A 26,787-nucleotide genomic window follows, 5' to 3' on the forward strand; every position below is an offset into this window, starting at 1 on the left:
AAAAAGTTTTTTTGTGTATTTTATTTTTTGAAGAGGCTTGTTATTTTATAAATAAATAATAATAATATAAATATACTGAACTTAATATACTTTAATTCATGCGAAAAATTTGGGACTCCCTTGTTTCCTTAGTGGATCTCCAGGAAGACCTTCCTCACTCACTGGTGAGGAAGATTTAACATTAGCTTAATTCCAAAAAACCAAAAAAAGAGTTAGTAATGGTTGAAAGACTGGGCAAAATTTTGACAAAATGGCGGCTTCCCTAATACAAAGGTCATTTTATGTGAAAAAAGGTACATTCCACAGTGGCTTATAAACCGAAATTGTTAATTATTCCTTCGCTCATTAATTGATAAAAATATCTGAGGAGATCGTGTACAAATTATGAGTCAATCGGACAAGCTGAGATTACATATTATAACTCCAAAACTATTTGCGGGATCAACTGCAAATTTTCGTAGAATGTTTTCAAATATATGTATGTATGTATTTTCAATATATATATATTATTTCGCCTGCTGTTAATCATATTTTCCAAGGTACATAAAAGTTTACCTAAAACTATAATCGCATATCCAGTAGAGGAATGATTAATTATTCGAAATAGTGTACTTTCTAATATTATAGTAACAATAGGCATTACGGAATTTCGAAAATAGTCGCTGGTACCAATATATATATCTATATATGGTATATTTATAGGGCGAAAAACTTGATAAAACTACTGCTCTGACATCGGACAAAACTCTACTTGAAATATATAAGGCAACTTGGTCGAATTCAATTGGAAAATGAGGTCAATAAAACTACCGAATACTCTGTTTTTGGATACTGAGATGTTGAGGCTGTTGAGTATGATGGCCAAAGCCCATTCAAAGCTTTTTTGGATCTACCTGACACTGCTTTAATGCGACAACACTCGTTAACCACCTTTAAGTAATACTTTGGAAATATTCCTGCAGCTGTAAGCTTCACTTTTTGCTCCACGAAAATAGTACTGCCATATATATAAGTATGTATGCATGTAGATATTTATGTTTGTGAAGGCTCGTAGTTATCAACAAACGTGCCTTAACGAGAGTTGTCAATCTGGTTTTGTATTTATGCTCTCAGCACCACTCTACTTTGTATTAAATGACTATTTGTTTACAAAAATACGAATATTTTACGTTGCATTTAATTTTTTTATTATCTACAATTGTTATTTGTGTTTGTGTATTTCTATTACTCTTGCGTCATTGCATATATAGAATCTGTTAGATGTGCGCAATTATGCAGTAATTGAGTGTATCGGAGCTGTTGCATTCTTCGCATTCTTCTATTAAAATGTGGTTAAAGCGCATGCGCAGCTATGCGGCAACTCAACGACTAGCAGTTATGTTCATGCAAGCATACTTATTTATGTGAAGCTTAACTCCTAAAGGTTTTGTGGTATTGTGGCAATAGTTAGTACACATACATATGTATATATAGAATATATTTAGAATTATGAGTTTGTTCCAGGATCCCATATTTGACCACAAGGCCATTGCTGGGTTTTTATGAGGTCTATTTTATTTTACTATTGCCGAGAAATGTTTAAAATAACACAAATATATGAGCTCTTGAAATATTTCTTCCTAAATTCTTAGTCATTATAGCTTAAAACATGGAAAAATGCTGAGTTAAAAAAAAATTTCAACTATTTGAATACTTAAATTTTAACTGGGACATCTGATTTCTATAGCGCGAACACCCAGAAATGATCAGCGAGATGAGCTGAGTCTATTAAGCCATATCCGTCTGTCCGTCTATCTGTATATACGCGAACTAGTTCCTTAGATTTTGGGATATCGGTCTAAAATTTTACACACGCAATTTTCTATCGATAAACTTTTTAATTCTTGGCTTACCATAACATATACCTGCCCTAAAATGCGACCGACCAAAATCATGTCCTTGTATGGAAAACCTTTTTATCCGATTAGATATCGTCACAAAATTTGGCATGAATTATGGTCCAAAGCAGCGAAATAATATCCGAACAAATTGTTCCGTTCCAATCACCCTAGCATATAGGTGCCATAAAAACGGATCTATCAAAATCAAGTTCTTGTATAGAATTTGTATTATTTTTAAAGGACATTAGCTTCGGTGCACCCGTAGTTGATTTTTTTTTTTATCATATGGAATATGTCTTAAATGATGTGAGCGAATTTTTTTGTATTGGTTAGCACCAATTTTGGTTCATGAAAACCAAATTCAATTTTCATTTTACATTTTTTAGTAACCTCTTTGCTTTTTTTTTTTGATAAAAAAATATATATTTTTAAAAAAAATTGTTGTTTTTCTAATTATAATTAGTTAACTTCAAGATGAAGAAATATATATACCATACACCTATAGTAATCTTAAACTAAACAAATGCACTGTATTTCACATTATAACACATTATTGCAATAACCCTACCCTCAACCGCGCATATGGTTTCATTAACATTAAAACTGACGAAATGCGTCTGTGTTTCTCCAAAATCACTTCGCAAGAAATTATTAGCCAGCGCCGGCAATTAACTTTCTGTTTCGTTTCCGTTAACGCACTTTGTGCATATTAAGGAAAAAATCGATAACAACAAAGGCTTAGCAATCGCTGCAAAATAAAGTAAAACGGTAACAAATAATATTACAATAAACGCTGTAATTTGTGTGGCGGTAAAACCGCATTTAAGCGCCGATTTACAATATTACATAATTTTGTTTCTTTACCACTCATTTCAAGTGTGTTCGCATGCCTGCGGGTGTGTGTGTGTCAGTACGGTGCGCATGTGTACGTGTGTGGTAGATAACGTACAGCAAATCATACGCGACGCTCCAATTGCAAGCGAACCGCCAAACAAATCAACCAGCAGCTGCTTAGAGGCAGTAAAATGGCAATAAAGATAGTAAAGGCTTAGTAGAGTGCCATAGTGCCCTCAATTGTGCAGACACAAAGGTACGCAGACATATACTCGTGTGTGTTGGTGTATAGGCAGTCTCAGCTGGTGCGTATTGGTAGTAGGGGTTTTTAGATACAGTGGAACTCGGTTAATATTAACAAGCGCTCCACAAGCTTGTGAATAAAGTAGTATTGCGTATAAGGCGGTACAAACCTAACTTTTTATACTCGCAAATTAATCAAAAACTATGTTAGCCCTTTAACTTGATATTTTGCTTAGTTGTAAGGAATCAATCGGTAAAGCATTAAGATTTCGAATATCTCTAGTATCATCCTGTTCCCATTTATTAAATTATCTACAAAGTATATACATATAAAATTGATCAGCGTGAAGAGCTGAGTCGGTTTAGTTTATGAGATAATGAAGCTGCTCATTTGTCGAAGCCGTCAATATCGGATCACTATACGATATAGCTGCCATACAATCTGAATGATCAAAGCCAAGCTCCTGTGTGAAAAACTCAAGAGATCTTCAAGAAATTTGGCATAGGTTATTGTCCAAGATCACGCTACGAACTCCGAATCCAAATTGCTCATATCGGTCTACCATAGTATATAGCTGCTTCACAAATTGACCGATCAAAATAAAGATGAAAATCTTTTTTTAATCTTTTTCAGTATAAAAAGTGCACTTGTGAGGCTGTTTTTCTTGTTTTTGACTATATTCTAGGTATTCATTTTCTTCCTTTTTTCATGCATTTCCCAAGTACAATTATGTTATAAAATCAAACTTTAAAGCGTGGCCTCACTGTATTTGGTTAATTTAGATTTTTGTCCGCTGTTGATTCACTGCGCATGCGCAACGTTGTGATTCTTTAATGAAGTGTTGGTATGCTACACATTGAGGCTCGATTGTGAAAACATTAAGAGTAGTAAAAAGCCCTTTACGTTGGAAAATACAAATTAAAGTGTTGAAACTACAGTAGTTTATATATATAAACATGCAGTAATGCAATAAATATATATGCGTAGTATAAGAATTTACGAACAATAGTGGCGTATCATCACCCTCTAATAGGTTAAGTCTTGCTTAGAACAAGGTTTGATAGCCCCTCTTTATCCAATCCGAAAATGAGTAGAATCGGATGATAACCACGCCTACTTACCATATAACATATTTGTAAATTCCATATGATTATTTTACATCACAGTATTTGTGCAAAAAATTGTCTTCAAGTTATGTCATCTCACAGTAAAAATGGTCGAAATCTGATTTCAAGCTCCCAGATTCCGAATATGTAGACTTATACTCTGTGCTTATGACTGAATTTTACCGCAAATGTGGGTCAATCTGTGAGAAATATTAATGAAATTCAGATAGTTACTTGCTTTGATAATTATGTGCCCTAGTGTTCTAAATTGAAAAAATCGAATCGGTGCTTCCCCTAGCCCCTTTATATCTAATACACTGATGTTCGAGACCTTCCCTAGACCCAATAAACCCTATTTAGTGATTATCTATTCAATTTATTAAATTTCGTACTTTTGTTTGAGCTTAGTTACAACCGAACTTCTATGTTGTTCTTAAAATTACACAAAACTTGCAAACACGAAGTTTACAATAAAAGGATTTTTCCCAAACTCATTATTGACACATGACTCTTCTTGAATGATGACTCTGACGACAGTGCCCTACTGTTGGAAAATTTAACTGAATTGTTAGCTATTTTGATTTTAGCCAATTTAAACTCGCAGTTACAAAACATTGAACCCTTGTCCATTTTTCAAAATCACGAAATATTGAATACCAATTTACTCTGCGACCTATCGTTTTGGGTGCCATTTATCAATCTCGTTTATGCAATGCTATATCCATTGAAATTTCATCTCGATGCAACTTAGAAGATTCCAAGCAGAACCTATTTTGTTCCTAATAGAGTAAATTTAGTTTGCGACGATGTTTGTAATACCCAAAAGCAAACGTCGGAGACCCTGTAAAGTATGTATATAAATGATTAGCGTCAATCTGAGACGATATAGCCATGACCGTCTGTCTGTTGATCTATAAATACGCGAATTAATCTATCAATATTTGAGTTATCGATCTAAAATTTTTCAAAAGTTTTGTTTTACCAAGAAGCGGCTCAATTTTGAGAACCGCTGATAACAAGTATAGCTCTCAAGCAAACTGAACGATCTAAGTCAAGTCCTTGTATGAAAAACTTTTTTATTTGATACGAAATGTAGCACTGATTACTATCCAAGCCATCGCTACAATCTTCGAGCATATTGTTCATATCGCTAATAGTTGCCAATCAAACCGACCTTCTGATCAAAATCAGAATAAATTAGAGATATTTTTATACCCTTTTATGCTACGAAAAATGCACCTGTGAAGGTTACTATAGCTTTGGTGAAACCGATGATAATTATTTTTCTTTTTATGTGTAACGAATATTAATCACTAATATTTCTTACTAAGAAAATCCACTGAACTGCACTGGGCTGGTGAGAAATGGAAGTTGAGACAACTAGGTAACTCTAGTTCGACCGAGGTAGCTAATAAATTGTATATCTCTTAGGCAGAGTACTCTAAAATTATATTCTTCTTTAATGTTAATAAACAGCTCTTATGAATTTAAAGTAAAAAATGTTTAAATTGAGAAATCTTTAAAAGCTGTGAGATCCATTTTAAATACTATAAAATTAAAAAAATTTATTGAAAAAAATTTGATGAAAACGAGACTAAAAGGACCGACTTTTCCTCTATGTTTCTTTGAATTCTACTATAACTGTACTTTTACTATCTAAACTTAAATTATTACTTTATGTAGGAAAACGCACCTCTTTCAAGTAATTTAAGCCGGAAGCTGTTGGTGCAGTGTCGCGTCTTCTGCTCGTCTGCCTACAGCTCTTTTTATTGCAGCAGATTTCCCAACACCAATAAAACTGTCATTCGCGTCTGGTATGTTGTTGCTGCAGTGCAGGTGTAACCGATGCACACTTTAATTAGGCATTAGTATTAGCAAGTGGAAGACTTTTTATTATTTATTTATTTATTTTTTATATTTGTTATCTTTCAACTATTAAGTTGATATTGGGGTTTTACAGATGGTTTTCCGTTATGAAAAAACAAATTTCTTGTCAATTATACAAATATTGTAAACCCTTCGTTATATTATGTATCTATAATACTATTTAAAAAAATTTCGCAACACCATTTGAACACTTAATTTAAATTTTTTTCCAATTTGCTTGCAAAAATCCACTCCAGACGCTTCAAATACCTTTTTGCAATCACACAGACACCCAAATTATTGGTATACCGTTAAGCCGTTAAACGCTAACAAAAGTCCACCAACGAAACGAGCAGGAAATATTATTCGCCAAAAGTCGACACGAGCGCGCACACAACCGCTCCACGTTAAACACGTTCACTGAGTAACATCAACACCGCGCCAAAGGTGGCAAAATGTTGACAATGAGGCCAACAAACCAGCCATCATCATACCACAGCGCTTGCAGAGAGCCCAGCACACAAGGTGGCGCAGACGACAAGACAACCGATGCAAAGCAACAACAACTCAAGGCAACTGGTGGCAAAAGAGCGGCGCAACAACAACAGCGCTGCTGGAATTTACTCTTCAATTGCAGTCTTGTTGACGTTGTTGGTGTTGCAACGAACGCGTTCGAAGCCAGCCAAATCGGTGCTCGAACTGAGTGAATTGGCGCTTGAGCGCACAATCGAGCCGAAAACAAAAATTATGCATAACTTGACTTAAAAAATTTACAAGTTTGAAACGCGTTTGAGTACGCTCACTGTTTCGCATTGTCGCTAATTAGCAATTCACTGAACTACATACCGACATAACTAGATGTAGCACACAAAAAAGCAACAACAACAATGCGCTTTAACTTGTATTTTAACAATTAAGCTTAGAAATGACTGTTCGAAAGAAATCTCTATTCTTGAATATAAATAATACTTTGTTGGTTACTAGGAGGTACAAGCAAAATTCCTACAGGCAGAGACAACATGGAGCCCGCTCTATGAAGCGTGGAGCAGGTTTTATGAAGTAACTTGTTGTCGATATTATGAATAAACTAAAAAGTGTTTTTATTAAAAAATAAGCATAAATTAGCGATTTTTACCGTTATGCGCATAACTAGCTCTAGAGACTCCTAAAATTAGTAACTTATTATTTTTTCAAGAAAAAAATTACTGTTTTTTTCGAGTTAGAAGCGATCGCCGTTGGCGTTAAAACAAAAGTCCTGCTGCAGTGAAACCGGCCTTCTCCGTTGATGAAAGCTGAGAAAAAATTCTCGCTTATCGATATTCTCCCTACAATAACCTATGGCCGAACAAAAATCAATAATTGCCCAAATGGCGCCGGTTTTTTTAATAAGTTAAATATTACCAAAAATGTTGGTCATTTTCGGTCTGATCACAAAACTGATACGAAATTGCATGGAGAGCTCTCCAGAATCTGTAATAGCTCAAACAGTCACTGACATTCCTCCCTTTCGTACGTAATCTGATACGACTAATCTTATGAGAGCGTAATGTAAATGAACACTCACCACCGTTTCTACAGACCGTACGGTAGGATATCCGCGAAAATTGGATTTTTCCCGTAGCAACGAGTGAGCTGAGAGTGAGAGAGCTATCTCTTGCAAAGTAAGGTTGCCAGTCTCGCTATTTTGTAGTAATGAAAAAATAAACTTGAATATATTTTAAATATTCTTGAAATAACTCAAAATCACAGTCGAATGCACTTATTTATAAATAGGTAAACTATTTTTAATATTTAGCTTTTACATTATGTTTTTAGTTTTGAGCTTTTACATTATGAAAAGTTATAACTAAAAAACTAAATGTGTGAAAAATCGTGTATACAAATAGAACAATGGCAACATTGGTGAAATTAAAACAAAATTTAACAACTGATTTCTGCGTTGCAACTACGGGCATACCTTCTGATAAATTTGGGTTGATACGGGCAGTAAGTACGGAAGGGAGGAATGTCAGTGACGGTACTACGGTGACTAGTTGTGAACGTTTTTAAGACCAAAACTCATTCAATACTATCGATCAAACACCGTATGTATCGGATTTGGTCCCATGCGACTTTTTTTTTGTTTCCAAAATTCTAGTTACCACTCCGTGGATCCCGTTTCGACTCGATTGAAGCCGTAAAGAAAATTCGCAGAAGGAACTGAAGGCGATCTCGGACCCGGACCTACAAGGCATGTTTCGATGATTGGAAAAAGAGGTGGCATATGTGTATCACTTCAGAAGGAGCATAATTTGAGCTTGAGGAATGTGAAAATTCAACTTACTCTTGCGTAGAATTGGTATATCAAATCATAGTGAGCCGATATCGGCGGTTCTGACAAATCAGCATCTTCTTAAGGAGATATGAACATGTGCAAAATTTCAGATTAATGAAACTTAATATACCCTGTTCAGGGTAAGATTATAACAATATTTGCTTGCAAAGTTCTAAGATTATTCAATTTTCTCCTAAAACAACCCACTGTGTACCCCTCACCATAAGCATATGCACACCTTGTTTTTCCTCAGAGTGCCTCTTGAGCGCGCGGCATAAGAGCAGACACGCCAATACTCAACTAGACGACAACAACAACATAGCGCTTAAATGCGCATGCACTTAAGTTACTGGACTGTCTGTTTTAAGTTTTAAGCTGTGCAAAATTCATTGACGGAGAGTTAATGTGTTTTTAATATTATTAACTACAGTTTTTTTTGCAACTCAGCAGCTCAGCGTACACCAGCGCTAGAGTATTTCTTAAGCTTTATGTAAGTGGTAAGCGTGAAGAGAATGCAAATTTCTGTGTATTGTCTTGGGCGTTTCGCATTGCACTTAATTTGTGCTGTACATTTGCGCATTTGCGCATTTGTTGTTTTTTGATTTTTGTTTGCGCCAGCGTTGTGTTGAAAGGTTTGTACAGCTTTGGTTTGCAGTTGTTTGTGGCTCTGTTTGTTCGTTTGTTTGTTAATTTGTTGCTGTGTGCACGCACAAAGTAGTTGGCAATAAAACTACAATTACAACTACAAAAACAATAACGTATACGCCCGCTTGTCCGAATTTGTGCATTTATCAAATGCTCATCGCCCGCAATGGGCGCATCGAATTGTTTGCTAAAATATATCTGAACCTAAAATGTATTCAAACCTAAGGCGCTGCGAGCAAGGAAATTAGTGGCGTGACTTATTTATGGTATTTGCCAGCTGTAATGTTAGTGCGCGATTGATTCATGATGTGCCAGGGCAGATGGTTGCTGCCATTGTTTTTTCTTTTTATCATTTCTTTGTGTTGTCTGTTTCGCGGCTGCCGAAATGCCGCTGGTCACTTTCTGTTGGTTTTAATTTATAACCGGACTCCTACAGGTTTTGTTTGTGCAAGAAAAGCGCACTGGGGTTTCAAACAAAGGCCGCGTACTGCTGCTGATTACTTAGGTTCAATCGCTGGTAATTAAGCAATCAGCAGTTTTGGGGTATTGTTGCTGCTGCTCCGCCCTTTCATGAACTCATTTTCCAGCGCTCGAATTAATTGTGATTTAGACTCAATAATCGACTCACCATCAAGTAAAAAAGGCCAGTTTTCGAAGAGCCAAATTTTTAGAAAAATGCTTGTTTCTATGCAATTTGATTTGCGTCAATCTTTCATAAAACAAGTAACTGTTCGTATGAATAAATTTTGAAATAAAATATTGAAACGAGTTTGAATTTATTATTATTTTTGCTATTATTTTTCATTTTTTTTTCATTTTTTATTATAATTTTTTTTTTGTTGCGAAGACATTCTACGTTGAGCTGTTAATGGGTGAATATTAAAAAATAAAACTTCATAAATAACGAATTTTGCGGCTTGATTTGCCTTCGTTCCGGTTATGTCTCTGCGCTATAAAAAGCATTAAGTGTTTTTTTTTTTCAAAAAGTGTCAAAAGCTGATACATAAAGGTACAGTTAAATTTATTTTTGCGCTTTTTGTGTTAATTATCAAAACATGTTTAAGCTTTAATTAAACACTTTCATATTCTTTTAAAATTTGTCATTCAGATAAATTTTTTAACTTTAATTTTATATTATTTTTTTAACTTTTAATTTTTTTATTTTTAATTTTTTTATGTATATTGTTATTTTTTTGTTAACATGCATATCTGACAGCAAAAATCGCTTTGTGCACCATAGAGATTTGATGAACGATTTTTTTGTCATAACATTTTCAACCTCTTCAATATACATTAGTTCTTTTATGCATCATTTGAAACACGTTTTCTCTCATCTTCATTCATCTTCTTTTTTTATGCAATTTTGCTGAAAATAATTTTTTATTACTTTGTTACGCAAACAAAGTCCTAATTAATTCTAAAAGTAGGTGAAGTGGTTTTATAGAATATTCAGGCAGCACCAATTTAGTTGTCATAATAAAATGTACATATACGAGAGGAGGTCAAAATGTTAATCAAATAAGGTGTATAATAATGACTTAGTAATGAGGGTTGGACTGAACTTTTGTTATTTTTAGAGTGGTTTTTTATTTTTTTTTTTGTTTTGGAACTACTTTAGGTTTTTTTTCTTCAAAATACAATTGGAAAAGCCTTACTCAAGCTTTATTAAATTTTGTTTAATTATATCCTGAACAGGGTATATTAAGTTTGCCATGATGTTGGTAACACCCATAGGAAAAGTCGGAGACTTTAAAAAATTTCTTTTTCTCCCAGAAACTGCTCATTTGTCGGACCGCCCATGTCGCACCACTATAGCATAAAGCTGCCATATGAACTGAATGATCGGAATCGAATGCTTGTATAGAAATTTTTTTCATTTTACGAGATTCTATTGAGAATGATCGATGTAAAACAGAATGAAAAAAATCTGTATATCATTATTTTATGCCTCAGAAATAACGTCAAAAATAGAGAGGGGTGTGTATAAGAATAATGGGTTGGCTTTATTACTACCTAGTTTGGAAATTTTTTAACAAAGAGGCCGAGCTCACACGCAAGAATAAAACTACTTTAGTTGTTGAATTTTGAAAATAAAATAAATAATTATTTTCTTTTTTTTTAAATCTTAGCCATTAAAAGATATGTTCCTAAGGCATTTGCTAGTTCTACTTAACTCATTTCAATTCTCTATATATGCCTCTATCGTGCTAACTATAATTTATATTAAATTATTTATTTTAAAAAATTGTATTTTTAACAAAATTTGTTTTATTTTATTGTATGGTATTTTATTTTATATTAATTTTATTTTGTAATACAAAATTATATTATTTTAAAATTAAAAGAAAATATCTGAAAAATTGAAAATATTAACAAGGATGTTTTTCTGACATTTGTAATTTGGCTACAAATTTATTTAACTAATCATTTTGAGTATTTTTAAAAAATTCAGGAAAATCAAAAATATTAACAAATGGGTTCTCTTGTGACTTCCGCAATTTAGCTATGAATAAAACTTTTTCAGAGGCAATCGTGCTATTTTTTACTTTTCCTGAATTCTAAAGAGTGTACTATATATTGTCAATAATATCTTCTACCAGTTTTGTTTGTTTCGAATTTCCAATCCACAACTTCCTCCATGCATTCCCTCTCACAAAATCGAAAACCGCGGAATACTCTTCCGACTGCTTCGGTGTGTGCTCGCTAATCTGACCAAACGCTGACTGACAACAACAAAATGTACTTCCAGACTTCCATATGCATAGTTGTAACTCGTAATCGTATAAGTAATTGACTCTCTGTTGGCTGGTCGATTAGCTGACTGATAGATTGGCTTTCGGCTACTTTGGCTGAGCCAGCGTTACAAGCATTAGCCAACGTTGCCGTCTGTGTGGCTTTGGAGAGCCTGAATGAAAAGGAAAGGAGTTAACCTTGTGCACGCTAGCCCCGTTACAACTAGTATGTGAGCATACGGCATTACATTCATAAAAGCATATAGCATACACTACAAAAACACACATGTTTACAAATACACGAATTTATAGATAGAATAAAAAAATCAATATTGATTCGGTAGTGAGCAAATGCTTTTATATGTTTTGTTAAAAATAAGAATTAATGTATATATAACCAGATATATATGCACACAAATATATTTGTAATTATCTCAGCATTATACTTGTAGTATCTGAGATGAGAGTAGTTGTGATTCCTATAAGTACCTTAGAAGGCACATGCTTAAATACTATTACTATGGAAATATGATGCGTTTAATTTTCGTTTTGCGTGATAAATATTCGTTAATTAAAAGTTGTGTTAAAACACAGATTTAATCAAATTTCTGTACATATTTATTATTTTGTGAATTCGGTACTTATTAGCAATACAAAAAAGTATAATCTAACGAAATTCAATTAATATGATTGGCACGCCCATTGACCATTGGCAGAGTGATGGTCGGAAATACACTTAAACAAATCATTGGAAAGTAAATAAAGTCAGTTAATATATTTGTAATAATATCAACTTAATTATAATTTAAGCCACATTATTCCATTTTAAATGATGAGACATTTGAAGTTTCCTTAAATAAATGTGTATTTACTTGGTTGTTTTTAGACTTTTCCTACCAGGACATATAATATTTTAAAAAAATAGTCACCGCACTTTTTCTAAATCTCGAAACACTTTTTATATGGACTTTTTCTTTGACCTTGACCTTGAGTTCTTCGAATATTGTCATATTTGCCTGCTCATTTGCTACAAATTTTGACGGTTATCTTTAAAGTTATTCGAGACATTCAGTCATATTCGACTTTAATTAGTATTCAGTAAATTTTGTAAAATAGAATGTCGTATATACTAAATTACTGTTAGAGAAGAAGCTTTTTAGATAAATCTAAGCTATGCTTAGAATTCAATTCGTACAAATTGCTCACAGTGTAAATTATAATTGAAATGTTAAATGACAAATATCAGAGTAATATCAACTAAAGCTAATGATGCAAAAAAATTAAATAAAATTGTTGAGCAAATCCAATCATATTCACACACATCTATATATATTTTTACGTGTGGATAAGTATCGGTGACAAAATTTTTTTATAAAGTAATAAACGTTTTCATTAACCATCTAGGGGCATTGCGTGTTGTCCACAAAGAACATGAACGAAGCGAAGCAACAACTTATTTAGTGAATGGCTTTAATGGCTTTACAGTTTTAACATTTGTAGTTACAACAAAAAATATGACTTACACACATGCCGGGCGAACCGTTTTCGAGGCAAATAAGCCATTTAAAGCAGCAAAGGTGCTACTTCTTATGTCAGCTGTGAGGCTACTATACGTCATGGTGCACATAAATGCGAGTTTGAACGGTTTGAAATTGAATTCGAAATTCTATTTCATTGAAATTATTTGAACTTTTCGAATAAATATGAGTTGCTGTTTAAGTAAAAGTGAAAATTCTTGAGCATTGTACTGTGACCATAAATCGAATGCCAATAAAAGAAGTAGATGAACTCAAATTTACAACAGTAATATAAATATTAATAGCTACCGGTATACGAATGGCAAAATGTTTCTATATAAGTTTCGATTTCCGAATGTGCCAGCACGTTAAGTGCGCTCAATTCGGTTTTATAAAAAAATTTTTTTTTTCAATATTTTTTTTTTGTGGCAGCGCTAACCACGCAGCAGTATCATATTATTTTAATCACTGTAATTAAGATGCGATTTTTGGGCGCGTATCAATGTTGGCGACACTCCGCAGTGTACGTGCATGGATAATGAAACCAGAATGCGGTAAGGAGTTTATGAAACCCGCTAAACCAATTTAGTATGCAACAAAATATGCATGAACCTACAACTAGTTCTCGTTTGTTTGTGGTTTGTGAAGCTGTCCGCTCGCTGAGTTGTGCACATGACAGCTATTGCACAATTTCCTAACCAAAATGTAATACTAAACTATAAAGGAGATAAACGTCAAATTGTTTAAATTTAAAATACATATATGTATGTATGTAGGTATAAATGTCTAAAGAACGTAGCTGAGTAGCTCAAGCGGTGTATCAACTATAACGGTTACATTACAGTAGTTATTAGTGTTGAAAAATGTTATTTAAATCAATTCCAGAAAAGGAAGAAAAATCGTTAACTTCGACTGCAGACAGATGGACGGACGGACAGACATATATGCCTACAGATATGTTACAAATTTAGTATACCCTATTCAGAATATATAAAAGGTTAAGGAAGTACGACCACATCAGAACATTAGATAACCTAATCATTTGTAAGAATTGTTAGGTCTCCGAATTTTACAAAATTATTTTATACAAAATATATATATGTAAGTATAAATACTAGCCGATAAGGTATATCTCCCAGTTAGACTTATACTTACAGAATTAGGCTATTCAGAGGGCTGGAATTAATAATATAGCATTTATGGAGTTAAAAGGGGGTTTAAACCGATTTGGAAACACACCAAATAAAGCTGAGGGAAACATGTTCTTCTATTTCACTAAGTTATCTTTCATTATGTCAGATATATTTGACTTGAAGTCGATCGAAGGAACGGACTCTTTCATATCCAGTCAAGAGAGTTAAAACGTATGACTCGACATTATTTAATTATACTATATACCAAAAGTTATATCTACTAAGTTTTGAGAATTTTTATACTATCTCATATGTCAAATTTGACCCGGACTGGTAAAACAGAAACAACGTTTTCGCGCATTTTAAAAACTCATTATTATATGGTAGGCTCAACAACCTACACAAGCATGTCAACGCTTAATCCAATTTTCCGTACACTTGTTTTAAGCCTCGGTTGGGATGACCTGTCGTGCCTTCAGCGAATTTGATTTTTTTTCGGTTGCGGTTGAGTTTTGGAACGCCAACCGCTAGATTGTTATTAGTTTTGACGTCGTATTCATAAATCAACGTCTCGTTATCAGTAATGATACGATTGAGGAGCGTTCCAGCAACGTTGTCAAGCAACTCTATACTCGACATAGTTTTGGCAAACGATTCAAGTGTTTGGGTACGAATGCAGCATCGACACGCTTAGTAACCAAACATTTTACCACAATGTGTTGAAATAACTCATAAGAATTGAGATCATCTGCCATCTCTCTGATGAATTTTTAACGGCTTCCTGGCCGTAATTTCATTGGAAACACAAAATTTCAATAAAACTCGTTGTTAAATTTTTCTTTCATAATAAAGAGCGCCAGACAAATTGTTCGCATTGTACACGAACTATTGAGACCCACTGTGCAAATTTTGTAGCTGAACTGGTCATGACAATGATTCAATTATTTCCGTTTGAAATGCCAACCTCTCAGGATGCCAAGGAACACATGGGCCGAATCTCATCGAGATGCCCCTATTTTATCTCAAATTTCCACATGACAGAAAATCAGGTTGGTATTACAACGGTCTTTGATGTATATAGCGAGAATATCCGAACCATAGCCTTACGAAAGTGCTCAAAGAAATCGAACGTCTCATGTAATACTGTACCCATACAGCCCAAACATACATTATCTCCTCCTCCTTCTCCTGCTGCAACCAAGTACTTACGTTCTCAACTGTCTCGCTTCTATTAAAACTCTTATAAACTATAGGCAAATACGAGTATATGCACACACACACTCATCATATTGTCTTACGATTGCTGTAAAGTACCCTTATGTTTTGTTTTAGGAGCTGCTGGTGTTTTATTACTCTTACTTGCTACACACTAACTGTGCTTTATGTTTGTTGCCACCGCTGTGCTGCTTGCCGTTCATTGCCTGCTCGCTTGCTGTAAACACACTCATACACACATGTTCGTAGTGTTCGTCTGGTGTTTGATAGTTGGCTTGAATTGCAAATTCGAAAGTGGGTCAGTTTTTTACTTTCGGTTTTGTTGCACTCTGTTTTTATTTTGTGTTATTTTTAGCTTCCCTCGAGAATTAATCGCATCTAAATTTACACCATTTGCATTAAGTGTTTTAGGGCATATTAAGTTTAAAGCGGTGGTGATGTGTAAACCGTTTGATGTATCACATGTCATCAGCATAATCGCCAATTAATTTAAGTATGCTCCAAATTATTAGCATTAATATTTGAAATAGCCAAGTAAAAATTTGGATTTGTAAGTTCACCTTGTGGTAAAGTTTAGAGCAAGCTTGATTATGTGGCAAATCTGTCTAACAAATCACAATAACAGCATAACGTATTAATTTTTTAATTGCTTTTTGATACTGTGAACACTTGAGGACAAGTGAGGTCACTCCTATTATTGAAAATTTTCTGGAAAAAAGTAAAATTGAACACTGACTGCCAAAAATAAACTAAAAGAGCGAATTTAATCGACGATTGCAAAGCACTAAATAAGCGTACGTACTACGAGTATGAACATACATTGAGAACAGAAAGTTTCCGAAAATTGTTGAATTTCGGCTGTTTACGACGGATGTATTCACGCAAACGCCTCAAAACGTTCAAATAATACACTTTATTGACCGTTTTCCCCGTTGGAACGAATTTCATGATGAACCAAAGAGCGAATATCGAAACAAAAAGAAAACAATTTCCGGAGACTCTCTGCTTTCATGGTACAACATGTTGCTACAGAGTATAATGAAGTATTTTAAGAACAAAACTCGTTCAATACCATCAATCAACCACCGTATTTATCGGATTTGGCCCCATTCGACTTTTTTTTTGTTTCCAAAACTCAAGTTACCACTCCGTGGAACCCGTTTCGACTCGATTGAGGCCGTAAAAGAAAATTCGCAGAAAGAACTGAAATCGATGCCGGACCCGGACCTACAAGGCATGTTTGGATGATTGAAAAAAGAGGTGGCATATGTGTATCACTTCAGAAGGAGCATATTTTGAATGCGACAAAATAAATTTTGATGAAGTTTTAAAATGTTTCGTTTTATTTACAAATTTCGGAAACTTTCTGGTCTTAATGTATGTTTCGCCACGAAAAGATAACCGTCCCTTTGTTGTCTTTTTAGATAATTGCTTAAAATTAAAATGTTATTACTTATCTTAACTATGAGCAATATCAGAAGCAGTTTGTCCGTTAAGTTTGAGGAAGCTGAACGATTTCTTCATTCAAAAAGCCCCACTCCTAATTACGCAATTTATTTTGGAAAAGCAGCAAATTAGGACACTCTCTATCTGCTAGCACGAGTGGAATATTTTGGGAACTCATAGTTTTGATCTATTAAATGTCATGATCTCGGCGGCGTAGAAGTTGGATTTTAATACTCTGCTCTTTTGGCGAGGTTAACGGTTTTTATAGATTTGCATTGAAGCTATTCACTATTCTCAGGCAGAGATCTATATTTGTTTAAGATTTTGGAACAATCTTTGGATCGGATCAACCTCAACCATACATGTATTCGGACAGCTATTGCCAAAAGTCAAAATTATTTGTGGAATTTATTATGATGGAACAACAACAAAATATGTAATCATAACATCAGACATTGACTTCATTTATCAAGAGATAATAACTTTCTTCAAGAAATTGCTTTGCGAGACATTCTTTTAAACGATCCGCATTTCCTTCTGCTATTACTAAATTAAACATCTTTGTAGTGTTTAGCTGATTTGTCTAGAATTGTATTTAGTTACGAAAATCTTAAGTCGCATTTCCGAGCTGATAGAAAGGTCAATGCAGTTTGATCATAATTTTGTCTAAGTTGTCCATAAAGTAATGTAAATTAGGCTGCTTTAATAAAAATTTAATTTAATTTTTAAATAAAAAAAATTTATTTGGAGAAATATGGTAATATTTTTAACAACTTATTTTGACTTTTGGAGATTTTTATTTTATAATTTTAGAGAAATTTGTTAAATTTGAAGAAATTTAGGAATTTATAAATAGCTGGAACTACTCCTCTAATATATACTTTTCTTAGAGTTTAGTATAGCTTTTGTGCTAAACTTTAAGCAAATAAAAAAGGTTTTGTAAAAAAATGCCATAATTATGTGGAAGAAACTAAAATAAATATAGCGACACCTTAAAGTTGATAATAAAATCGAAATATTATCATTTATTATTATTTTTTTTTTCGAAGCACCTTAATAGATATTTTACATATCTTTTCATGCTATTTCTACTTTCACTCCATTATTGCAACACCTGAGATGACCGTGGAAAACGAAGATACGGCGATACCTTTCTGGCTTCTGGAATCACTGTTCATTTTAATATATAATGCCGTAATTAGTATCCTGTAAGTCAGTAAATGTATATATTTTATCAATCACTTTTAATGACGTTCTCTTTAGAAAAAATTTGTCAATAAGATAGAGTTTTGAGCTCTTCATATTTTAATCATTTTGTTCAATTTTAATGAACTGTTAGACTTTCCACTTCATCTTATTTTATACACAATTGCAGCAGACATCGCTCATTTATATGAACTAACAATACCTCCATCAAAATATATCTCAGGAAAATTTTCTCACAGATAAAAATGTGTACTTTAGTTAACTGTAATCACAAATCTTAATTTAATTGAATACCAAAAAGTAATATAACTAAAATAAAAATATGTATTCCAAACACATTTTTACAATAAAAAATACAAAAGTAAACACTTAAAAGTCAACAACATAATATTAAACCCAGGTCTCACATTGGTATATCAATCATTTTACAACTAAATACAAGCATTAAAACATATTTTTATGCACTAAAAGCAAACAACAAGAAACATAATAAATTTTTCATTTTCTGAGCGCAGCGAAGCATACAAAGCCGTCTGACCTTTTAGTCACAGAGTCACTGAGATGTCGGTTAAATATTATATGGCGATTTGAGCATTGCATCTAATATAAGTGCATAGCTGTATATATCTGCATGTATGTGTATTTATATATTGTATATATATTTGTTTGTCACAACTTGCCAGCGACACACTGACACAGAGAGCAAAGTGCCAGTCGGCGGCGGCTGAACCTCCTCCTGCAAGCTGCATTGGCGTTGTCGAATACAGCCAGCGAGCAAGTTGATGCTGCCAAAATTTACAACAACAACAATATGCGCTATTGCAGCATTTCGTTTGAATGAGCATTGCATTCGCTGGAGTGGTGCATCTCTGCGGCGACTGCAGTTTGCTGCTGCTTTTCTTGCCATTTCATGTGATTTTCTTAAGTTTTTTTTGTTACTTTTGTGGATTACATAAGCCAGTTAGTCAGCCAGTGAGTTAGCTAGCTATTTATTGCGGCCAATCGATTTGATATCCGTTTCTGTGAAAAGCAAAATTCACTACACAAATTTCGCTTTGACAATTCGAACACAATGCACGCATCTTTTTTGTGATTGCTATTGTTTTTGCTTTTTAAATTTCGCCTCACAACCATTTTCGCACACAAATCAGTCACCGGTTGCGTCTGTGCTCGCCAATTTGATATTTTGATATGCGCGCATAAATTTCAACGTGAGAAGCTGGCAATTACCTATTATGTATGTAAAGTACATAGAAATAACTGTAAGTGCTCTCACTTGTGCTTTATATAGTCTGCATGAAGTCTGGCAAAGTGAAACAAAGCGTCGCTAAATTAACTGCAAATAACTCGTGAATATCAATACAATCGACGCTCGCGCAGCAGACTTCGATTCGATTCACTTTTAGCTCAGCTTGTCACTCATGTGCTCGCCGCTGCAGCATTAAACCGTTCATTGAATTTAGTCAACAACTGCGCCACAGTGTTGCTTCCTTATGGCGGATTTTTATAGTTGACACCTGACATAAATTTCCGATGCACTGTGATGCGTTGCTTTGCTGAGCTGACGATCTTGCGGCAGCAAAAGCACAATCGAGTTCGTCGCTAAGGTCTTTTCTTTGTATCATAAGCAACAGAGTGTGGGTCGCTCGGCTTGATTGATTTAGCATTTGTGAGAGTTTGAAATGTTTGCCAATATTTTGTGACAGAAGAGTTCACTGCTTTTAGTTAAATTTAGATTTAAGGCTAGTATTTTTTTATTTTATTTTTTTGTGGCTGCTTGTGGAGGGAATGCTTAATGGCTAGCCTTTTAATAGCGCAAAATTTACTTCCCTGAGACTTTCTAATGCAAATATTTTCCACAATTATGTATTTGTTCACGAGCATATATTATGAGTTGGGAAGCAATATATTTTGATTAAATTAATAAATTTTTAGTAACATTATTTGTTGGGCATGTGATTTAATGAAATTTAAAATAAAATTGTGTGAAATACAAATAAAGTAAGGAAGCTAATTCCACAACAATTGTTAATTCAATAATTTAGATATTATATTCCTGGCAACTTCATCAATCCGCTAGTTTTCTTTAATATTAATAATAATTAGTGTCGATCTTGCGAGTGTTAATTGTTTGTATCAAAATTTAGTTTAGTTGGAGGACAAGTTTTTCCGCCCACTGGCATAGTTGCAAGTTTGTTTCAGGATCTCAAGAAAATTTTGTTTTTAAATATTTAATATAATTTACATTACTAAAAAAGTTCGTTGATAATAGCAATACTTTTTTTTCTCGAAAAAAATCTTAAAATTTTTTGATTTTTTAACGCTCCAGAGTACTTTACCTCTTAAGACGTTATATCCAGTTGTGTGTAGCAATAAATAAGTTTTTTTTTCTGCATGTTTCGAATAAACATATATTTGAAAATATTTTATGAAATTTTTAAAATAATCTTGGAAGCAGTTTCGAACACATGAGCGTATTTGTAATAACTATTTAATATTAGTATAATCGGCTCTCAAAACTTTAAACCTTTTCTTTCGAAGCGATAGTTACAGAGACGGTGAGGAAAATTTCTACGAAACGGCTGCACCAACCGGCTCGAAGTTTTCACACGACTTTCTTAGATATATATTGTCATAAAGTAATCGAAAGAATACGATTTTTGAGAATAGTTTCAATTTTTTAAGCTATTCTGAGTTGTAAGATTTTTCACAAAAACGATTTATTTTTTGTGAAAACTGCCATTTTGTCAAAAAACAAAATTTTTACTAGTCCTGCGACCATTACCTGTATTCATCTTTTGTAATAATAACTTTTTTATTGTTTTTTGGATTTGAGATATTTTTTAACAGAAAAATCTTTCTCAGCGCCAGATAACTTTAGGAGGTCCTCCAAGCGATCGTATAGGGTATTAAGGGAATCGGAAATTTATCAAAACAAATCACTGATTTGTAGGTACATTAAATTCTGTAAATAAACATTATTTTATTATATATTTATTAATTAAAATCTCACTTCGAAAATAATTCTTACAAATAGTACTTGCAAGTGGATAGTAACACATTCAACTTTATTGTCAAACAAGCACTAATATATCTATCCTTACATTCATCTTAATCTGTAGTAATACAAAAGATGTGTAACATACTGATGTAAAAAAATGATCGATCACTCTTGATTCACACTGTTACTAAATTGCTCAAGGCAACAATAATAAATATTAATACCAACAATTCCCTCATTTTCACTTTTCAATATGCTCTTGGCAATAATATTTGTATTTATCATAAGCTTATATAACCTAACCTCAAACATTTATGTTTACTGCTACACTGCATAAAAGTGAAAAAATTCAGAAAAAATATCTCAAAAGTCGGACTCATCTTTGTACCTTAATTCCTTGGAAATCCAATGTAATCACCAACTGAAATGGAAAATTCGCTGTTATTTATAGAATGTTGCAACATCTGTTCAACTCCATTATTGAAGTGTCCATTTACAACAGTATTCATTTATCAAGTTTTACGAAATGTAAGTATTATGCCATAACACTGTAGGCACTCAGTATCGAACTCGAAAATATTGTGTTACCCATGTGACCTTTAACCAGCAAGACACAGAAACCGAACAGCAACAGCAAGAAGGCGGCTGTAGTAGCAAGTTCGTTTATTTACATGTATATGGATACTAAATTACATTCAAACACATATATACAGTTACTGTAAATGCTGCAACTAAGCTGCGTGCAGTGCTGAGCCAAGCGATCAGCAGGAGATCGCCGCAGCCCATCTGCATATGCGCCAGTGCGAATGTTAACACCAACCGAACGGGCAGACATAACGATCTGCACGATAGCCACAACTCAGCCTAGCATCATTACGGCCAGCATTGCAGCAAATGTTGCTGCTGACAATGATGACTCTATAAAAAATAAGCAGAAAAAACCACAACTAGCAATATGCAGAGCTTAAAAAAATAAGTAACCGCAGAAAAAATGTTGTTATTTCAGAAATAAACTCAAATCACGCAAAATAAATACATTGACCATAAAATTAAATAAAGCGTAAAAAATAAGCGTTGCGGGCAGCCACGGTAGGTGAAGCTGAAGATGCGCTGGACGTTGCTGCAGCGCAGCGGGATACAACACACATGTGCTTCACACACATAACCACATACACATATACAGTGCGGGGAGCCTTCATTCACATGGTTTCATGTCTTTTGCTTTGGGTTGGTCCGTGCTCGTTTCAATGACCAACTGATTGTGTCTTGTAAATTTCCAATAGCGTAATTGCCAGCGCAGTGCTTTTGTTTTTGTAGTTGCGGTTTTTTTACTTAAATTATTTCCCGCTACTTAATTGTAGCTGCTGCTGTGGCTGCAGTTGCGGCTGCTAGTTGTATCCATCACGCTTTTACTGCAGCAACGCTAGGCGCTTCGAAGCATTTGCAGTAATGGGAATTTTCTGCTTACCTTCCGCCGCTGGCGAAAATTTAGCAAGAGCAACACACAATGTTAATTTATTATTGTTTTGGCGCGCACGTCGCATCATCAGCAAGCAGTCGTCCATCAATGGCTTTGGTGCTTAGCGGATAAGTTGTTATGGGCAGATTCAAATGTGAGTCAAATTTGCTAGCAATTACGTTTGCTATGTGGGATGCGTGCGTTTGTATGGTTATGTGTAGTGCGTATATATATATACATATGTAGGTACTGCATTAATTTCATTTCATTACTATGTAGATGTGATGTACAAACGCAACACAAATATTACTATTCAACTTCAAGCAATTTTAACTATTGTACTGTAATTGGGGGATCAAAAAATCGCATGCTAGATTTATAGTAGAATGCTAAAAAAATCAACTGAAGTCTAAGCAAAATATGTGCGCCTCAAGGCATGCTACGACTGATCAATGTATCAAAGAGTTGTGTAGTGTTGTGCGTACAATTTATAATATGTAGCATAATTTTAGGCGGTAAAGAAACCAATCGCATTACACTTGACTGCCGAAGTTTGCTGTCTATTTTTGAAAAAGTATGTGCTTGAAAAAATAATGATTCAGCTTTTTCATGATAACATTTGAAACCCGGCCTTTGATTTTAATACATATTGTAAACATAGGAATTAATAAATACTTGTTTCTGCCGTCTTAGTAGTAGAAGAGATAAAATAACAATGTAAAGATATATAAATATATTTTTACGCAAAGTGCTCAGTCGTTCCGAGAAATCTTTGTACTCAAACACCCACGTCTAAGAAATTGACGACCCTCTCTATTATATATAATTTTTCGTATTAATTTAAAAACATCCAGTTGTGTTTCAATTGATAAGTTACATATCATTCTACGGTCCTAACTTTGCCCGAAGAAATCAGTATACACACCCTTCAATCAAAAAACGTACTAAATCATTTAAAATCCCATTAAATTTTTAACTCGGAACCTCTTGCGAATGCGGGGTATTCTTGTAAGTAATATCCGATTTCCATAAGGACTCACAGGTTGGCTAAAAGAACGTCTTCGAATCAACTTTTCTATCGACTATATATATATATCTCAAAATTCAGCGATAAAATAAATATATAAAACTTATTTATTTAAAAAAGAAAATAAGTAAGGAATTCAGTAAGTTAGAAGGCGGTGAAACACATTCCGGATAAAGTTGATATCACCAAGTGTGAATGAGTAAAATCAGAGTTCTAGAAATATTTTTATCTTTCAAAATATTTATTTTTTCTGAATCAAATGTTTTTTTTTTCATTGAATCAGCAATTTTTCTCAAAAATGCTGCCAATGTACAAAACCGCCAGATTCAGAAAATCTCAAAATTGTGCTTCTTGTTTATGAGCAATAATTATATTATATTTGTTATGTACTATATGTTATAAAATTTTTTTGTAAATTTTCGTCGAAAAACAACGGAAATGTAAAAACAAAATAATTTCGGACAAAAACAAGGCATTACGCATAATCACAGATAAATTTATAAAGCGACTGTTATCACTATATTTTTGGGTGGAACAAAATATTTTATAAGTTTGTCTTTCCCTCAAATATTGCCTACATTCTAAATAATCAAATTTTAACTTTTTTTGTTTTATTACCTTCTATGCAATATTATTATTATTTTTTAAACTTATTTTTATATTATATATTATATTATTTTAAGTGCTTATAATTTATTGAAGAAATTCATACCACAACTACTATCATAATAACATAAAAATTAATAAGCAACTATGAAGGAGATCTCTAGAGTTTATGAATCATGACGGACCTCAAAAGTAATTCACACTTTGAAAATTCACAAAACTTTTAACCCAATTCGCATGAAATGTGACGGAACTAATAAATTTGTCATAAACTATTTCAATTCATTTCCGTTGCTGATGACAAAATAATCAATAGTTTACAAATAAACAAAGCTCAATTAAAGCCAATAAATCGGAATGAAAAGATTAATAATATTTCTGAGAAATTTCACAGTGTTTTGAGTTCAGATGCTGCTTTAGATAAATTGTGCTATATACTTGTATATGATATATATGATAATATATAGGGTATGTTAATTTCGGTGCGCCGATGCTACAATACCCTTCACAGGTGAATTTTTTATGGCATAAATGGGTATATAAATATCTTTATCTTGATTTTGATCGGTCGGTTTATATGGCAGCTATACGCTATAGTAGTCTAATCAGGACAATCTTCGAAGACTGTAACCTTGGCTTGGACTGTAATCTCAACAAAAGTTCGTGAAGATACCTCGTTAAATAAAAAAGTTTTCCATACAAAAACTTGAGTTTGATCGGTCAGTTTGTATGGCAACTATATGTTATAAATGTCCGATATCAGAGGTTCCGACAAATTAGCAGCTTCTTGGTAAGAAAAGGGATATATCTTAAAAACTGAGGGACTAGTTTGCGTATATACATACAGACAGTCAGACATGGCTAAATGGGCACTCTATAAAATATACTATACAATAGGAACTCCGACGTTACCATCTGGGTTTTACAAACTTCATGGAAAACTTAATATACCCTGTTAAAGGTATTAAAATTGCTTTTAAATCATAAGCAGCTATTAACTGAGAAATTAAAACAAGAAAAGCGTTAATGTCGGCTGCACCGAAGCTAGAATACCCTTCACAGGTGCATTTTTTATAGCATAAAGGAGTATATAAATGCCATTATCTTGATTTTGATCGGTCAGTTTGTAAGCCAGCTATATGTTATAGTGGTACCATCTTAACAATTTCGTCGGAGATTGCATTATTGACTTAGTATTTCTTGAAGATATCTCGTAAAATTAAAAAGCTTTCCATACAAGCACTAGATTCCGATCGTTCAGTTTATATGAGAGCTGTACTTGTATTCTATAGTGGTCCGATATCGGCAGTTTCGACAAATGAACAGTTCATTGGAAAGCAAAGGTCGTGTGCAAAATTTCTGGTAGATACCCCAAAAACTAAGGCAGTAGTTTGCAAATACACAGATCGACTCAGCTCATCACGCTCATCAAGTACACATATGTATATACTTTGTAGGGCAAACTTAATATACCCTATTCAGGTTGTAAAAAGGTAAATATGTATATGATTTAATATTTATAAGTATATTTATTTACATTAATTAAATGTTTCCTGAATAAGGACTCACATTCAAATTTACGTATGTGTGTAAATGCCACATACTTGGCTCAGATGCATTATTCTCTCCCCTACATACAAGTATGTAGATAAGTATTTATTACATATTATTACATAAGTACGTGCACTTCCTTTTCAATTCTTTATATCAATTCGTATACTTAACAGAAGCAAACATTGAAAAACTGCAAAGAGTTTGTTTATAAATTTAATTTGTTTGCATATAAAACGCGCTTTGCATTTCGAATTACACAATCAAAAACCTTCTACAATGGCAACTTGCGAAAATACGGCAGCGGGACGCTCCACAAATGAGCGCGTCAATAACTCTTAATTCTATTTGAGTAATTATGCGCATTTGTTTAATAAAAATATGGCTTAAAAGGCGCCAGACTTTTCAAAGTCCGCTAGCAGTTAGCACGAAAGCATTGCATTAATTCTTAAAAATACTAATCAGACACCAAAAATAATAACTTTTTAAATAACTGAATAAAACTTGAAGCTATAGCAAAGAGTCATATACATATGTACATATATTTATGTGTATAATAACCAAAATTCTGAGCTTAATTGCGTTTTTTGCTTGGTTGTCTAATTTTGATGTTTTTGGATTTATGTCTGCGTGTACCTTTATTTAGTTATACTTATTTATGTGCACTTTTTCTTTTGGTTAGCAACAACTCAAGCGAAATTGCTATTTTGACTGTTCACTTGTCAATTTGTCAGCTGTTGCCTGCAGCGTCGCTCATAGCGAATCGAGGTCAAGCAAATACATGTTGTTATACATATGTATACAACGATTGGCATTTGAATGGGTATGAGAGAACATTTAATTTTATTGTTTTTTTAATCAAGTAACACTATGTTTTTGATTTCAGAAACCGGAGTTTCACACAATATAAAATTTTAGTGGAAAAGCAAATATTATTTAAAAACATCTTACATTTCTAAAAACTAAATTTTTTGTTAAAAAAATAAATTTTTTATATTATTTATA

General features: G+C 33.4%; 1 protein-coding gene and 1 long non-coding RNA gene across 8 annotated transcripts in view; one reads left to right on the forward strand and one right to left on the reverse strand.

Annotated features, from left to right (window-relative positions):
* Positions 1–26,787, reverse strand: part of ckd (cracked) — a 60,545-nt gene that overhangs the window by 21,421 nt on the left and 12,337 nt on the right. The window contains exons 1-2 of one of the 7 annotated variants that reach the window (XM_036372424.2): positions 6,201–6,366; positions 5,758–5,916 (exon numbers count right to left, since the gene is read on the reverse strand). The exons of 1 other annotated variant lie outside the window; for it this stretch is intronic. The gene's annotated coding sequence lies outside the window, so the exon portion shown is untranslated. Of the gene's footprint in view, positions 1–4,079; positions 4,104–5,757; positions 6,368–26,313; positions 26,483–26,787 lie in introns of those variants that run through there. 5 more of the 7 variants (XM_036372423.2, XM_036372430.2, XM_036372428.2 and 2 more) reach the window with 5 other exon arrangements.
* On the forward strand, positions 9,745–26,726 carry LOC118682755 (uncharacterized). Its single transcript, XR_004978581.2, has 3 exons — positions 9,745–9,898; positions 26,465–26,605; positions 26,669–26,726. It is a non-coding gene; the product is annotated as an uncharacterized lncRNA (long non-coding RNA).

This window comes from Bactrocera oleae, chromosome 6, assembly GCF_042242935.1.
Source record: "Bactrocera oleae isolate idBacOlea1 chromosome 6, idBacOlea1, whole genome shotgun sequence".
In the NCBI taxonomy this organism is placed as follows: Eukaryota; Metazoa; Arthropoda; class Insecta; order Diptera; family Tephritidae; genus Bactrocera; species Bactrocera oleae.